Source organism: Ranitomeya imitator, chromosome 3, assembly GCF_032444005.1.
Source record: "Ranitomeya imitator isolate aRanImi1 chromosome 3, aRanImi1.pri, whole genome shotgun sequence".
Lineage (NCBI taxonomy): Eukaryota > Metazoa > Chordata > Amphibia > Anura > Dendrobatidae > Ranitomeya > Ranitomeya imitator.
The window spans coordinates 123,526,387-123,541,685 of NC_091284.1; the positions used below are offsets into that span (position 1 = coordinate 123,526,387).

Below are 15,299 nucleotides of genomic sequence, written 5' to 3' on the forward strand. Positions count from 1 at the left end.
AAGCGCACAATCTAGTTGAGAAGTTAATAATGCGGATCAAAAATGCCAATGCCCACATGGAGTTGTGCCAACACAGCACAAGCCACTAAGGTGAGAGATATATTCATACATTCTATGTTTCATATGCCAAACAAAAACAGTATAATTGTACACATTGGAACTGTCATCATTTTTGGGGACAGTTTTCTTTTAAAGCATTTATTTTAGGCTAAAAATCATTTTTACAATTACATTGAATATGTTGTACAGTTTGCCTTCTACAACCTCTGCGTTGCAGTCTATTGTTGGCTGTAAGAGGAGTTAACTGAGAATACATCAGTGAGCTCATTCTGACGGTCTAAAAGGAGAGTTTGAAACATTTTTATCTGTCTTTTCTGAGCTTCTCTCAGTTGATTTATGGCCACAGACTACAGGCTGTCTCTAAAGTCTGGACACACAGGCAAAAAATACATATTTTCAAAAATTGAAATTTATTAACATGTTATTCAATTGGAATATTAAGTGATTTCTATTATTAGTGATCCAAAGGTTGGTGTGCTTTGCAAAATTATATTATAGTTAATTAAAATTACATTTAATGATCATGCCCAGACTTTAGGGACACCCTGTATATTAAAGTGGAATACATATAGCCTGCAAAAGCAAAATGGTGCAACTTTTTTAATTAAATTCAATTATTTTTAGTAAAATAAAAAGCACAGCCAAATAAATGAAATGAACTGAACTTTAACAAATTTCCAAAGTACGGTAATTCAATTATAAACATAGCAAAAAGGCAATGGTATTTACCAACCAAGGTCACAGATGAAAATGCACAAACAGGATGCAGCAGACCCCCTTAATGAAGGAGGATTTTTTAACCCCTTAAGCCCCGAGGGTGGTTTGCACGTTAATGACCGGGCCAATTTTTACAATTCTGACCACTGTCCCTTTATGAGGTTATAACTCTGGAACGCTTCAACGGATCTTGGCGATTCTGACATTGTTTTCTCGTGAGATATTGTACTTCATGTTAGTGGTAAAATTTATTCGATATAACTTGCGTTTATCTGAGGAAAAAACGGAAATGTAGCGAAAATGTTGAAAATTTTGCAATTTTCCAACTTTGAATTTTTATGCCCTTAAATCACAGAGATATGTCATGCAAAATACTTAATAAGTAACATTTCCCACATGTCTACTTTACATCAGCACAATTTTGGAACCAACATTTTTTTTTTGTTAGGGAGTTATAAGGGTTAAAAGTTGACCAGCAATTTCTCATTTTTACAACACCATTTTTTTTTAGGGACCACATCTCATTTGAAGTCATTTTGAGGGGTCTATATGATAGAAAATACCCAAGTGTGACACCATTCTAAAAACTGCACCCCTCAAGGTTCTCAAAACCACATTCAAGAAGTTTATTAACCCTTTAGGTGTTTTACAGGAATTTTTGGAATGTTTAAATAAAAATGAACATTTAACTTTTTTTCACACAAAATTTATTTCAGCTCCAATTTGTTTTATTTTACCAAGGGTAACAGGAGAAAATGGACCCCAAAAGTTGTTGTACAATTTGTCCTGAGTACGCCGATACCCCATATGTGGGGGTAAACCACTGTTTGGGCGCATGGCAGAGCTTGGAAGGAAAGGAGCGCCATTTGACTTTTCAATGCAAAATTGACTGGAATTGAGTTGGGACGCCATGTTGTGTTTGGAGAGCCCCTGATGTGCCTAAACATTGAAACCCCCCACAAGTGACACCATTTTGGAAAGTAGACCCCTTAAGGAACTTATCTAGATGTGTGGTGAGCACTTTGACCCACCAAGTGCTTCATAGAAGTTTATAATGCAGAGCTGTAAAAATAAAAAATCATATTTTTTCACAAAAATTATCTTTTTGCCCCCAATTTTTTATTTTCCCAAGGGTAAGAGAAGAAATTAGACCATAAAAGTTGTTGTGCAATTTGTCCTGAGTACGCCGATACCCCATATGTGGGTGTAAACCATTGTTTGGGCGCATGGCAGAGCTCGGAAGGGAAGGAGCGCCGTTTGACTTTTCAATGCAAAATTGACTGGAATTGAGATGGGACGCCATGTTGCGTTTGGAGAGCCCCTGATGAGCCTAAACATTGAAACCCCCCACAAGTGACACCATTTTGGAAAGTAGACCCCTTGAGGAACTTATCTAGATGTGTTTTGAGAGCTTTGAACCCCCAAGTGTTTCACTACAGTTTATAACGCAGAGCCGTGAAAATAAAAAATCATATTTTTTCACAAAAATTATTCTTTTTTTTTTCACAAAAATGATTTTTTAGTCCTCAGTTTTGTATCTTCACAAGGGTAACAGGATAAATTGGACCCCAAAAGTTGTTGTCCCATTTGTCCTGAGTACGCTGATACCCCATATGTGGGGGGGAACCACTGTTTGGGCGCATGGCAGAGCTCGGAAGGGAAGGAGCGCCATTTGGAATACAGACTTGGATGGATTGGTCTGCAGGCGTCACGTTGCATTTGCAGAGCCCCTGATGCACCCAAACAGTAGAAACCCCCCACAAGTGACCCCATATTGGAAACTAGACCCCCCAAGGAACTTATCTAGATGTGTTGTGAGAACTTTGAACCCCCAAGTGTTTCACTACAGTTTATAATGCAGAGCCGTGAAAATAAAAATTATTTTTTTTTTTTTTACAAAAATGATTTTTTAGCCCCCAGTTTTGTATTTTCATAAGGGTAACAGGATAAATTGGACCCCAAAAGTTGTTGTCCAATTTGTCCTGAGTACGCTGATACCCCATATGTGGGGGGGGAACCACTGTTTAGGTGCATGGCAGAGCTCGGAAGGGAAGGAGCGCCATTTGGAATACAGACTTAGATGGATTGGTTTGCAGGCTTCACATTGCATTTGCAGAGCCCCTGATGTACCCAAACAGTAGAAACCCCCCACAAGTGACCCCATATTGGAAACTAGACCTCCCAAGGAACTTATCTAGATGTGTTGTGAGAACTTTGAACCCCCAAGTGTTTCACTGCAGTTTACAACGCAGAGCTGTGAAAATAAAAAAATCTTATTTTTCCCACAAAAATGATTTTTAGCCCCCCAAATTTTTATTTTCCCAAGGATAACAAGAGAACTTGGACCCCAAAAGTTGTTGTCCAATTTGTCCCGAGTACGCTGATTCCCCCTAATTTTGGGTAAACCCCTGTTTGGGCGCACCGGAGAGCTCGGAAGGGAAGGATCACTGTTTTACTTTTTCAATGCAGAATTGGCTGGAATTGAGATCGGACACCATGTCGCATTTGGAGAGCCCCTGATGTGTCTAAACAGTGGAAACCCCCCAATTATAACTGAAACCCTAATCCAAACACACCCCTAACCCTAATCCCAACGGTAACCCTAACCACACCCCTAACCCTGACACACCCCTAATTCTAATCCCAACCCTAATCGTAAATGTAATCCAAACCCTAACCCTAATCAGGCAACACTCTTCCTGGTAGCTATATGTGGTGGGTGGCTAAACTTTTCTCTCAAAAATATTAACCCCTTCACCCCCAAGCCTGTTTTCACCTTTCTCGCCAAGCAAAATTTATAATTCTGACCAGTGTCAATTTATGTTGTGTATACCAACTTAAGCCAAACTCAGTTTTTGTGTTTTTTCTTTGTATTTTTGCATTCTGTGCAAGCCGGGGTGTGGCCTCCCTCTCCTGAGCTGGAAATTACATTTAAAGGCTTCCCCAGACTGGTGTCCACAGGTCGGGACCCAGTCCTTTTGTCTGCCCTTATTCACACACTGAGGTCATCTCTGACACATGGTAAGGTTTTTAATATTAGACAGCATAGGACTGTCCCGATCAGGACACCTTGTCAATGGTGGGATGGCTTTTATGCTATTTTTGATCAAAAACAGTATTACTGAAAATGATGAAATGGTAAGAAAGGATGTTGAGAAGGCTGAACTTTTAAATTCCTATTTTGCATCTGTTTTCTCTCAGAAAGGAAATGTAATATCAACTGATCTTGACTTTCCTATTAGAGTAGAAGAATCCAGGATATCTATAAACAGAAAGATAGTGAGGAAACACTTAGCTAATATAAATTAATTCAAGTCTTCAGGTCCGGTTGAATTACACCCCAGAGTACTGAAGGAGATAGCAGAAAACATTTTTGAACCACTCTCCATAATCTTTGAAAATTCTTGGAGAACAGGAGAAGTCCCAGAAGACTGCAGAAGAGCAAATGTCGTTCCTATCTTCAAAAAGGGGAAGAAGGTGGACCCAGGGAACTATAGGCTGGTGAGTCTGACTTCTATACCAGGAAAGATCTTTGAACAAATTATTAAACAACATGTATGTAAGTACCTGGATAAGAAGTGATTAACCAGAGTCAGCATGGCTTTGTAACTAATAAGTCATGTCAAACTAACTTAATTTCCCTCTATGACAGAATCACTGACTGGGTGGATCAGGGAAATGCTGTAGATATAGTATATCTTGACTTCAGCAAAGCATTTGACAAAGTATCTCACACCATCCTTATTGAAAAAATGACTAAGTATGGAATGGACAAGGCAACTATTAGATGGATTCATAACTGGCTTAGTGATCGGACCCAAAGAGTGGTCGTAAATGGCTGCACATCCAGTTGGAAGAATGTCTCAAGTGGGGTACCACAGGGTTCTGTCCTGGGCCCTGTATTGTTCAACATCTTTATCAATGATTTAGATGATGAAATTGAGGGTACACTAATTGAATATGCTGATGACACAAAGCTAGGAGCGATAGCTAATACTACAGAAGAGAGGGAGATGATTAAAAAAGATATAAACAAACTGGAGCAGTGGGCAGCAACTAACAGAATGGTATTTAACAAGGAAAAATGCAAAGTACTACATCTGGGCAATAAAAATTAAAAAAGCATAAACAGAATGGGAGGAATAGGGCTAAGCAACATCAAATGTCAAAAAGACTTGGGTATACTAATAGATCATAAACTGAACATGAGTCAACAGTGTGATGCAGCAGCAAAAAAGGCAAATGTAATTCTGGGATTTATTAACAGAAGCATACAGTCTAGATCACTCAAAGTCATTATTGCCCTCTACTCCTCTTTTGTCAGACCTCACCTGGAATACTGTGTCCAGATTCGGGCACCACATCTTAAAAAAAGACATCAGCAAACTGGAGCAAGTTCAGAGAAGAGCGACCAGAATGGTGACCGGTCTGCAAACCGTGTCCTATTAACGGTTGCAGGATTTGGGAATGTTTAGCTTGTAGAAAAGAAGACTGAGTGGAGACTTAATAGCTGTCTACAAATATCTCAAGGGCTGTCACATTGTAGAAGGATCATCTTTATTCTCAATTGCACAAGGAAAGACTAGAAGCAATGGGATGAAACTGAATGGGCGGAGACACAGATTATTAGAAAAAAAATTTTGAACGTTAGGGTGGAGTGGAATGAGTGGAACAGGCTACCACAAGAGGTGGTCAGTTCTCCTTCCATGGAAGTTTTCAAACAGAGGCTGGACAGTCATCTGTCTGAGATGATTTAGTGAATCCTGCATTGAGCAGGGGGTTAGACCAGATGACACAGGAGGTCCCTTATAACTCTATCATTCTATCATTCTACTAAGAACTCTGTGTTATTTAAATGAACTTTTGCTTTTTACTTATTTAGTTACAGCAGGGTTTCGCTCTTTTTCTTGTAGTTTTGTATGCTTTATGGCCAATGTGAACATGGGTTTATGTGCTTCATGTATACCTACTCAAACCAGGCTCAATTTTTTTTTTAAATGTGGTAATAAAACTGGAACGCTTCAACATATCCCACTGATTCTGACAATGTTTTCTGAGAGCATATTGTACCTCATGACAGTGGTAAAATTAGTTTGATATGACTTGCTTATATTTGTGAAAATATTTGAAATTTGCCCAAAATTTTGAAAATGCAGCAATTTTCAAACTTTAAATTTTTATGCCCTTAAATCAGAGTCATGTCACACAAAATAGTTAATTAAATTTCCTATGTGTCTACTTTACATCAACACAATTTTTGAAACAATTTTTTTTTTATTAGGACCCTATAAGGGTTAAAAGTTGACGAGTGATTTTTCAGTTTTGCAAAACCATTTTTTTAGGGACCACATCACATTTGAAGTGACTTTGAGGGGTCTATATGACAAAAAATATCTCAAAGTGACACCATTATAAAAAATGCACCCCCTGTGGTGCGCAAAACCACAATCAAGGAGGTTATTAACCCTTCAGATGCTTCACAGAAATTAATGCGGACGACACTCAGATCTACCTCTCTGGCCCAGGTGTCACTTCTCTGCTGTCCAAAATCCCAGAGTGTCTATCAGCCATATCCTCCTTCTTCACCTCTCGCTTCCTAAACCTCAATGTAGACAAAACCAACCTCATCATCTTTCCCCCATCTCGCGTATCCCCCCTACCTGATCTATCTATTATGGTAAACAGCATCACGCTCTCTCCCGCGCCTGAAATCCGCTGCCTTGGGGTAACTCTTGACTCTGCCCTGTCCTTCAAACCACACGTCCAAACTCTTGCCACCTCTGGTCGCCTCCAACTCAAAAATATTGCCAGAATCTGTCCCTTCCTCAGCCCACAATCTACTAAAATACCCTCCTCTGTGGCCTCCCCGCTAACTCTCTTGCACCACTCCCATCTGTCCTCATCTCTGCTGTCTGGCTAATCCACCTCTCTACTCACTACTCCCCTGTTTCTCCCCTCTGCAAATCCCTCCACTGGCTCCCAATTCCCCAACGAATCCAGTTCATTCTACTAACACTGATCTACAAAGCCATCCACAACCTGTCCCCTCCCTATATCTCTGAACTAAGCTTCCAAAATCTTTCCTCACGTAATCTTCGATCCTCCCAAGACCTCCTACTCTCCTCCACAATTATTTGTTCCTCACACAACCGCCTCCAAGATTTCTTCCGAATATCCCCCATTCTCTGGAATTCCACGCCTCAACACATCCGATTATCCACAACCCTCGGTTCCTTCAGACGGAACCTGAGAACCAATCTCTTCAGGAAAGCCTAGAACATGCAATAACCATTCTGCCGCCTCATCACCACCCGAGCTGCCGCTTCACCACCACCAGAGCTGCCGCCTCACCACCACTAGAGCTGCTGCACCCCCAACCTTCTGTCTCGACCCCATTATCCCGTAGAATGTAAGTCCGCAAGGACAGGGTCCTCTAGCCTCTGTACCAGCCTGTCATTGTAAATTCATTTACTGTAAACGATATCTATAACTCTGTACATAACCCTTTTTCATGTACAGCACCATGGAATTAATGGTGCTATATAAACAAATAATAATAAAAATGGAATGCTGAAGTAATTAATGAACGCTTAACATTGTTTCACTAATTTTTTTTTTTTGCAAGAGTAATAGGAAAAAATGCACCCAAAATATGTTGTCCAAATTTTTCTGAGTACTCCAATACCTCATATGTGGAGGGAATACTACTTTTTTTGTGCACGTCAGAGCCTGGAAGGGATAGCGTGCCATTTGGTTTTTTGAATGTAAAATTTGCTGGAATTATTAGCGGATGCCATGTCATTTTTGGAGAGCCCCTGATGTGCCTAAACAGAGGAAACTGCTCACAACTGACATTTATAACATTGAGCAGTGAAAATTAAAAAAAAAATTTCACGCAAATGTTTTTTAGCCCAAAATTTTGTATTTTCACAAATTTATCAGATTAAATTGCACCATACAATTTGTTATGCCATTTCTTCTGAGTACAACGATAGCCCATTTGTGGGGGGAAATTACTGTTTTGGCACACAGCAGGGCTCAGAAGCGAAAGAGCGCCATTTGGCTTTTGAATGTAATATTTGCTGGAATAACTAGCGTATGCCATGTTGTGTTTGGAGAGACCCTGATGTGCCTAAACAGTGGAAACTGCTCACAAGTGACATCATTTTGTAAACTAGAGCCCTCAGGGAACTTATATAGATGTGTGGTGAGCACCATAAACCCCCATGTGCTTCACAGACGTTTATAAGGTTAAGCCGTGAAAATAAAAAAATCACATTTTTCACACCAAAATTTTTTTTTAGCCCCAAATTTAGCATTTTCACAAGGTTAATAGGGGAATATGGACCCCAAAATTTGTTGTGCAGTTTCTCCTGAGTACACCAATAACCCATATGTGATCCAAAACTACTTTTGAGGCACAGTGCAAAGCTCAGAAGAGAAAAAGGGCCATATTGGAGTTCAGATTTTGCTGGAATGGTTTGAGAGTGCCATGTGATATTGGTGGAGACCTGAGGTGCCAAAACAGCAGAATCCCCCCATTATTGACCCAATTTTACAAACTACACCTCTTAATGAATTAATCTATAGGTGCAGTGATCATATTGACACTACAGGCGTGTCACAGAATTTTATGGGGCAGTGAAGAAAAAATATTTACATTTTTATTGCCAAAATGTTGTTTTCGCCCCAGATTTTACATTTTCACACTGTGAAATGGGTAAAAATTACAGCAAAATTTGTTGCACAATTTGTGCTTAATGTGGAAATACCCCATATGTAGCTGTACAGTACTACTTAGCCATACGGTGAGACTCGGGAGGGATGGAACACTATTTCCCTCCTGGAGCGCAGATTTTGCTAGAACAGTTGGCAGAAGAGCAGAATCACCCCTCAAGTGAACCTATTTTGGAAATTATACCCTTTTGGGAATTTAACTATGGGTGTAGTGATGATTTTTACTCCATGGGTGTTTTCCAGAAACATACAGTAGTGGATTTTGTCGAGTGAAAATTGAAAACTGCCCAGTACGTTGCAGTCACCAGTACTATTATTAGATCATAGGCAGCCAGACGACATCTACAGTGCCTCCATCTGCCTCAGAATAGGGAATCTTCCATCGGGAGTTCTGTCTGAATCATGTATTTCAGAGATTTATATGGAAATCCCAGTGTAAGCACTCAGCGTAGAGCGCAGGATAAATGTGACCTGAGCATTACTGCGATCTTTGAGAGTCAGAATGAACAAATCAACAGCAGGTTGAAGAATTGCTTTTACTTATATTTTCTGCTGTTTCTCGTATGGTATAAGCGATTAGGAGACTTTATTGTTCGGGTCGGTGTGATACCAGATTTATATAGGGTTTTTATGTTTGGCTGCTGTCACACACTAAAAGATGCTTTTTATTGCAAGAACTTTTTGCACCGCTATATTTTGATAGCTATAATTTTTCCACATCTCCACCATCCCTGGGTGACCTGTGGCCATTTTCCGGTCAAGGGTCACCATGGAGACCATCGGCATAACATGATCGCATAGCATTTTGCAGATGGGAGCACAGAGGGAGCTCCCTCCCTCTGCAATGCCCCACAATGTCGCTGTAACTATTGACAGCGACATCAGAGGGGTTAAATGCCCGCGATCGATGTTAGCACCAGTCTTGGCTGTTGCTACAGGATGTCAGCACTCATATAGAGCTGACACCCGCATTTGATCATGGTGGCGCTCAGAATGAACCCGCGTGATCATGGCACCATATATATATGGTGGCTTACGGGAATGCAGAAAGGGGTTAATGACTAAAATAGAAAAATGTTGTCCACAGTCTAAATAGTTTTATATTTCAGACAATAGCCATGATCATCTGTGTATGTGCTGCCACCGCTGCAGTATTCAGAAGATTAATCTCGGCATTCGCCATTTTCGGAATTTAAAAAATGAAGCAGATAGACAGACAGCAAAGGCAGAGGATTGGCCATGGCAAAGCTGAAAAGCCTACCCACAGGCCCGCCCCGATGCACGGAGACCAAAACTTCTAATAATGATTTTATCTCCTATACTGTACAATGGGCCCCACGTTAGCCCCTAAACTAAATAATAGGTCTAACACTTTAACAGTTATCCCACAGTACTCCGTATAATGTATGGGGACCCCACACTGTTTCAGGCTCCCCATTTTTTATGATGCCCCAAAATCTTATTAAAATAAAAAAAATCATGCACTCACCTAATCCATGATCCTGATGAGTCCACTGGCGAGGCTTGGGCAGACCAAACTGCTGTCATAGCACCGACTCATGCACAGGACATCACCACACCAGGACTTTGACGTTCTGCGCGTCGGCCGTTCTGTAGACCGCTATATCAACGTTAAAGGGACACTGTCACCTGAATTTGGAGGGAACAATCTTCAGCCATGGAGGCGGGGTTTTTGATTCACCCTTTCCTTACCCGCTGGCTGCATGCTGGCTGCAATATTGGATTGAAGTTCATTCTCTGTCCTCCATAGTACACGCCTGCGCAAGGCAAGATTGCACTGTGCAGGCGTGTACTACGGAGGACAGAGAATGAACTTCAATCCAATATTGCAGCCAGCATGCAGCCAGCGGGTAAGGAAAGGGTGAATCAAAAACCCCAAAACCCCGCCTCCATGGCTGAAGATTGTTCCCTCCAAATTCAGGTGACAGTGTCCCTTTAAGGGTAGTGTAGCTCCGGGCAACCGCACCCTCTGCTCCCCAGTAGCTACGCATCTTGATATAATGGTATGCCACAGTAATTGTGTGTATGCCAGGAGCACTACGCACACTCCATCCGGGCAGATGATTTCTGATGTTTAAGGCTACATGCCCATGATCAGGAATAGCAGTGCTTTGGACTCAGCGCATTTGCGCTGTGTCCAGAATGCTGCGTTCTACATTGTAAGCACAGTGGATGGGATTTATAGAAATCCCATGCCCACTGTGCTTCTATTTAATGCTGTGTAAATTCACCCGCAGCATGTTAATTTTGGCTGTGGAGACGCCAGTCTCTGCTGGGTAGTTTCCCCCATAGCCAGCCATTACATGCATTAAATCCGCAAGGTTCACAAAGAACATGCAGATTTAAGTGCGTGATTAGAGAGCAGCATTTTGGAGGCAGCAAAAAACCACTGCTTCCAAAATGCTGCTATTCCTGATCGTGGGCACATAACCTCACTGTTAGGCTAGGGCAGGGGTGGGCAATTAATTTTCCTGAGGGGCCATATGAGAGACCGTGACTGTTGTGGAGGGCCAAACAAATAGGCTGAAATTAATTCTACTCAATATTAATAGTGATATATTATAATTATTATATTATTGATAATAATATTAATAAATATTAATATTAATTGTCAATATTGAGCAGAATTAAGTATGCTGGCCCCATGTATATCGTATGAACCCCACACAGACCCTTATATACTGTAAGAGCCCCAAACAGCCTTCCCATATACTGCATTAGACCTCTACAGCCTCCCTATATACTGCATGAGCCCCACACAGCCTGGACATATACAGCATGAGCCCCACACAGCCTCCCCATATACTGCATTAGACCTCCACAGCCTCCCTATATACTGCATGAGCCCCACACAGCCTGGACGTATGCAGCATGAGCCCCACACAGCCTCCCTATATACTGCATGAGGCCCCCACAGCCTCCCCATATACTGCATAAGGCCCCCATAGCCTGCCCATGTACTGCATGAGCCCCAGACAGCCTCACCATATACTGTATGAGGCTCCCATTGTCTCCCCATATACTGCTTGAGGCCCCCATAGCCTCCCCATGTGCAGTATGTCACTCCCATAGCCTCCCTATGTGCAGTATTCACCCCCATAGCCTCCCTATGTGCAGCATATCACCCCATAGCCTCCCCATATGCAGTATGTCAGCCCCATGGCATCACCATGTGCTGCATGTCACCTCCATAGCATCCCTATGTGCAGCATGACAGCCCCATAGCCTCCCCATGTGCAGTACGACACCCCCATAGCCTCTCCATGTGCAGCATGTCACCCCCATATCCTCCCCATGTGCAGCATGTCACCCCCATAGCCTCCCCATGTGCAGCATGTCACCCCCATATCCTCCCCATGTGCAGCATGTCATCCCATAGGCTCCCCATGTGCAGCACAACACCCCCATAGACTCCCCATGAACAGCATGTCACCCCCATAACCTTCCCATGTGCAGCATATCACCCCATAGCCTCCCCATATGCAGTATGTCAGCCCCATGGCATCACCATGTGCTGCATGTCACCTCCATAGCATCCCTATGTGCAGCATGACAGCCCCATGGCCTCCCCATGTGCAGTACGACACCCCCATAGCCTCTCCATGTGCAGCATGTCACCCCCATAACCTACCCATGTGCAGCATGTCACCCCCATATCCTCCCCATGTGCAGCATGTCACCCCCATAGCCTCCCCATGTGCAGCATGTCACCCCCATATCCTCCCCATGTGCAGCATGTCATCCCATAGGCTCCCCATGTGCAGCACAACACCCCCATAGACTCCCCATGAACAGCATGTCACCCCCATAACCTTCCCATGTGCAGCATGACACCCCCATCGCCTCCCCATGTGCAGCACGTCACCCCCATAGCATCCCATGTGCAGCATGTCACCCCCATGGCATCCACATATGCAGCTTCACACAGCCATAGCCTCCCCATGTGCAGCATGTCACCCCATAGATTCCCTATGTGCAGTATGTCACCCCATAGCTTCCCTATGTGCATCATGTCACCCCCATAACAATCCATGTGCAACATGTCACCTCCATGGCATCCACATGTGCAGTATGACATAGCCATAGCCTCCCCTTGTGCGGCATGTCACCCCCATAGCATGCCCATGTGCAGCATGACAGCCACATAGCCTTCCCATGTGCAGTATGTCAACCCCATAGCATCGCCATGTGCAGCTTGTCACCCCCATAGCCTCCCCATGAGCAGCATGTCACCCCCATAGCATCCCCATGTGCAGCACGACAGCCCCATAGCCTCCCCATGTGCAGCATGTCACCCCCATAGCATCCCATGTGGAGCATGTAACCCCTATAGTATCCCCATGTTCTGCACGACACCCCCATAGCCTCCCCATGTGCAGCATGTCACCCCCATAGTATCCCCATGTTCTGCACGACAGCCCCATAGCCTCCCCATGTGCAGCATGTCACCCCCATAGCCTCCCCATGTGCAGCATGTCACCCCCATAGTATCCCCATCTTCTGCACGACAGACCCATAGCATCCCATGTGCAGCATGTCACCCCCATAGTATCCCCATGTTCTGCACGACACCCCCATAGCCTCCCCATGTGCAGCATGTCACCCCCATAGGCTCCCCATGTGCAGTACGACAGACCCATAGCCTCCCCATGTCCACCCAAACATCCCATACACGTAAAACTAAAAGAACACCACATACTCACCGTGGTCCCATTCCCTGGCGCTCTGCTTCTCTCTGTGCCTCCAATGCGCTGACTCTCGGCAGTACACCGCTGATGCGATGAAATTACATCATCGCATCAGTTGTTTTACACGCTGATTGGTGGAGGAAGTGGCCGGAGGCCCCTCCTCCACCAATGTAGTCAGCGCCTATGGAGACAGCAGGCACATATTTTTGTTAGGAATATTGTATAATGGATTATCTGATATAGTCGTATGAACAATAGCCAATCTCATGCTTGAAGTTAGATTTATGGCTCCTGACTATAAACTTGTCAAACGCCATTGATAGTAACAAGTATAGATTACTAGGTTTTATATATAAAATGCATTTATACAACACAATTTTTTTTTTATTTCATTTTATCTGAGTCATTTCAAAATGACATGTTCAGGTGTCTAATTTTCTAAGACATTCTTGTATATCGCTTACATAGTGTAGCCAACCTGAAACAAATGACATCACTGTCATTTTTGCGCATTTTCTTTTGTAAATGTAAAAATGTTACAATTGTGACTAAAGTCTGATCATTATCAATACTCAATTGAATACTCAATGGTCTCAGCTTCTTGGACCTTGTGAAGGTTATTTCTACGACCAGTAATTGGCTTTTTCTGCCACTCCAGTTTGTCAACATATACTCAAACAGCAAAGACCAACTTGGACCTAAGGAACACTGGAAAAGGTGTGTGTGTGGGGTTGGTGTACCTTTTTATGCTAGAAGGAGTCTTTTAAAACAAAAATTAACCTTATGGACATCACTGGTCCCAATCGCGGGCAGGTTAGGACACTGCTGCGGCCAGCAATTGACTGATTGGGCATTTTTTACTTTGTTTCAAGATGGGATCAAGAAGTTGAGATCATTAAATAATTGGAATGGGTATGATCCTTTTAAAACAAATACTGATTATCCGGACAGACCCTCTAACTATCTATTCCCCAGGTTATGTCAACTTTTTATAGACAATCAGAGGGATGCTTTCTTGATAAAACGCTTATGATTTATTATCAATCAGAATGTTAACAAGCTTCTGAACAATACACTGTTTCATTAGATTTACATCTGATCATGTAGATGCATCAGTTCACATTATGTCCTTGGCCAGTAAGTGAAAGGAATGACACTGGATGATGAGACACATATGAAGCACATATGGGCGACATGGCAATTACTTCTTAGCTGCATAGTGAATGATAGCATCTGTACCCCGTAACTTCTTATCCTGAGTGTGTCTATGTGGCAAGCCTCCTATGTACATAGACCTAGTCTGGAATTCCCCCTGCCTCCTGATTCAGGGATCTGGCACCATCATCCATTTCCTGACTGGTTCTGGTATTCCGCCCATCCATGAAACAATGTTTTATTTAAAAACTTGCATTTAATTAAGGGGTCTCTGGAGTGGGGATGGTATACTGTTCAGTTGGGTTGTATATCCACCTCCGAGGGCTCCTAATTGAATACAAATTTTGAATTAATTAAAAGTCAGGCAGCTAAATTGCAGAAAGCTGGATCCCCTGATCTTCTCCCTGTAATTCAGAGCTGGGATAATCTGACAAATGAAGTTGGCACATCATCTTGTGGTTTGGAAAATGGAAAGATGAACAGCTGGAATTCAACTCGAGAATCTATCCAAAGGCCGCCTCTATCTCTAGGCCCCTCTCCCCCTCTTCTAGTCAGTCTGAAGTCATCCTGTTCACAGACCCATTTCCCTGCTGTTTAGTTAGAAAGTATTTGAAACAACAACATCATTAGAGAACATCTTGCTGATGACTTCAGTGGGTTCATCTCTCTACATGCAGTATACAAGTCTTACAAGTCCGGATCAATTAAGGGAGAACCTGTATGTAGCTGATGGTTGAGCATTACTACTGTACCCAAGCTGATGAGCAATGGACAAAGAAGACTGCTAGAGACCAAATAGATCTGCACCAATATCAAACCTGAAACAGAATGTGTGCAATTTATAGTATACAAAAATAAGGATGAGGACAACATTTCAAAGTTTGGGTGAAAAAATTGGTGATGATTATTCATCCATTTAGA

General features: G+C 42.7%; 1 long non-coding RNA gene across 1 annotated transcript in view; it reads right to left on the reverse strand.

Annotated features, from left to right (window-relative positions):
* Nucleotides 1–645: 645 nt before the first annotated feature.
* LOC138671949 (uncharacterized) overlaps nucleotides 646–15,299 on the reverse strand; it is a 31,982-nt gene continuing 17,328 nt past the window's right edge. The window contains exon 3 of the long non-coding RNA XR_011319500.1: nucleotides 646–1,049. This is a non-coding gene — a long non-coding RNA (uncharacterized lncRNA). The remainder of the gene's footprint in view (nucleotides 1,050–15,299) is intronic.